The sequence below is a fragment of the Crocuta crocuta genome, unplaced genomic scaffold (assembly GCF_008692635.1).
Source record: "Crocuta crocuta isolate KB4526 unplaced genomic scaffold, BGI_CrCroc_1.0 scaffold696, whole genome shotgun sequence".
In the NCBI taxonomy this organism is placed as follows: domain Eukaryota; kingdom Metazoa; phylum Chordata; class Mammalia; order Carnivora; family Hyaenidae; genus Crocuta; species Crocuta crocuta.
Window position 1 is genome coordinate 863,869 of NW_027529467.1, and position 3,099 is coordinate 866,967.

At 38.0% G+C, this 3,099-nt stretch overlaps 1 pseudogene; it reads right to left on the minus strand.

Annotated features, from left to right (window-relative positions):
- Positions 1-2,152: 2,152 nt before the first annotated feature.
- Positions 2,153-2,658, minus strand: LOC144228880 (large ribosomal subunit protein eL6 pseudogene; annotated as a pseudogene).
- Positions 2,659-3,099: the final 441 nt, after the last annotated feature.

Genomic DNA, 3,099 nt, shown 5'->3' on the forward strand with positions numbered 1-3,099 from the left:
ATGGCTATGATCAGCGACAGTCAGAGGAGGCAAATGAAATGATCATCACTGAAGTCAGAGGATCATGCCGTTCCAAAACAGGCGATCCAAAACTTTCAAATGGCATTTGATTAAACTATAATGTTTGCCTTATGTATAAAAGTCATTGTTGCCAGTAGGGTTATTAATCCCACTTGCTTGGTATATTAACTTGAGGAATCCTACTGTTACCAATCAAGTATCCATCTTGAAAATGTCTCCCCTGCACTGAAATGGCGGCATATAACACTGCAGGCTAAACTAATTGCATTGGCACTTGGGGTTCTAAAATCCACGGTATAGAAAAGATTTGATCCCATCTTCTGTCCTCTTAGAAGAGTTGATGAACCAGGAGCTTTTTAAATAGTAGGCAACAAGAGCTAAATGGAGTATTCACCACATAAGTTCTGTTGTTGACCAGAGAAAATCACTCTGGATAAACAAAAGTAATTGTACTCTTCTAATCAAGAACTATCTACCTCTTCTATGTGGCAGAGGCCATAATAAATTTGCCTTCAACTTGTGTGGGATGCTTTCCTAAGAGCAAAAATGTTACTTGGCATCCATAGGTTTTCTAACCATGTGAGTTGTGGCCGATTGTGAAATCCTACAGTATTTGCCTTTTTCTCACTGACTTATTTTACTTGGCATTATACTCTTTAGCTCCATCCATGTCCTCGTAAATGGAAAGATGTCATTCTCTTTTGTGGCTGAATAGTAGCCCATTGTGTATATATACACCACTTCTTGATTCATTCGTTTATTGATGGACACTGGGCTGCTTTCATTTGGCTGTTAGAAATAATGCTGCAATAAACACGAATGCATGTATGCCTTTGACTTAACGATTGCATTTTTATGGGTAAATACCCCTGAGTGGAACTACTAGCTCTTCTGGTATTGATATTTTTAAGTTTTTGAGAAATCTCCATACTGTTACCCACAGTAGCTGCACCAGTTCGCATTCCCACCAGTAGTACAAGACGCTTCCTTTTTTTCCGCATCCTCACCGACACTTGTCATTTCCTTGCTTTTAGTTGCTAGCCATTCTGTCAGGTTTGAGGTGATCTCTCACTGTGGCTTTGATTCCTATTTCCCTATTTGATTAGGGATGCTGAGTATCTTCTCCTATGTTGGTTGGTCGCCCATATGTTGTCTTTAGAGAAATGTTTGTTGAGGTCCCCTGCCCATTTTTTAATCAGATTGTTTTTTCCATCCCTTTAGTTTTAACCTATATGCATCTTTACATTTCAAATGGGTTTTGAATAGGTAACATACACCTAGGTCTTCTTTCTTGTCCCACTCTGACAATCTCTGTCTTAATTGGTGGATAACTGGATTAACATCTGTCCTGTTTGTTACTGTTTGTTTGTTGGCTTATTTTGTCTTCAATTTTTTTCTGCCTTCTGTGATTTTACTTGAATATTTTACATAGTTCACTTTTCTCTTTAACACAGATGATATTTTTTTTTCTGTCTTTAGTGGTTGCCCTAGAGTTTGTAATATGTAAGTATTTACAATGAACACTGGTACACTTTCAAATGCAGTAAAACCTTGGTTTGCAAGCATAATTTGTTCTGGAAATATGCTTGTAATCTAAGGAACTCGTATATCAAAGTGATATACTTCAGGAACCATTGGCTCAGTCATGACTGTGACGTTCCATGTCACATACTACACCTATTGCAAGACATCACTTGTTTCTCAAGTTAAAATTTGTTATAAACATTTGCTTCTTTTGCGAAACACTCTCAGCACAAGTCACGCACGATCCAAGGTTTAAGTGTAACACTATACTGCTTGGCATGTTGTACCAAGTACCTTATGAAAACAAAATATTCTTTTTTTTAATGGATCGGTTATTAGGTAGTTTGTTTAAAAAAAAAAAAGGCATCCATCAAGAAGGTGCTAGCAACACTGGGAACAGAAATGAGACTGATAAAAATCTAATAAGAGTACTGACTTATGGCAAATTTTTTTGACATTATGTTATTTGGACTTGATGAAATAATGGATTTTCATATTTATTATAAGCATCTCCAAAATACAAAAATATGGGATAACCTGAGACAAAAATATATAGCTATACTATATTTATTATAGATTCTAATTCTGAATACCTTGTGTAATTTCACTANCGAGAGCAAAACCCATTTGTGAAAGAAAACACAAAGCCTAGGTAGCCCTGTAGCTGAGGAACACTTTGATTTTTGGCATAATTTGCAAGTCCACAAATTTCTGATCAACATTGCACTGCTCTGTAATCTCTTATTTCTCTGTGTCCAAGATCTCCCTCTCCTCGTGTGTGGACTTCTGTATCTTCTTGAACTAAGCATCTGTGAGATGTTTTGGGATTTTCACATCCCTGATACAATTTTGGTTGTAGTGGCAATGGCAAATTTCGTGTCGTGTTTTGCGCAGAGGAACTCTACCGAGGGTCAGAGGTCTGGTCACAAGTAGGGAGCTACTGCTCAGCTGCTTCAGGAAAACCACCCTCCTGCCTCTGTGCTGCCTGGTAAAGATGATCAGAAAGGTCGCGGGAGTGATGGCACCTCCAACTTTTTTATACATGCTAACGCAGGGTTTTTTGTGACTCAGCAGCTTTCAAGATCTATTTTCAGTAGGATGACACTGAGGCATTTCATCAAGTGTAACCACTCAGGTAACTCCGTTCTCATTACCACCAGCTGATTTTTGTAACAGCAGCAAGAAACTTTCCCTTTTCTTCTTCAATCCTGGATTTAGCTGTTGAATATTTCCTCTTGTGCATAGCCTTCCTGGAACGCATAGCTGATTGGGAATATCTGCCAATTTCTCTGAATAGGACAGGGTTTGAGGCTGCAGTGGGGTTTCTTCTTGGTATTTTAGCCTTGAGGTAGTATACTCTTCTTAAACTTGCTACCATCATCAGCCTTCTTGATTTTAGGTTTCCTCTCCTTAGTATCTGACTTGTCAACTTTTTCTTTTTTTCTTTTCTTTTCTTTTTCTTTTTTTTTTTTTTTTTTTTACAGAGAGTTTATTGTCAAGTTGTTTTCCATATAACCCCCAGTGCTCATCCCCATAAATGTCCTCCTCCCTGCC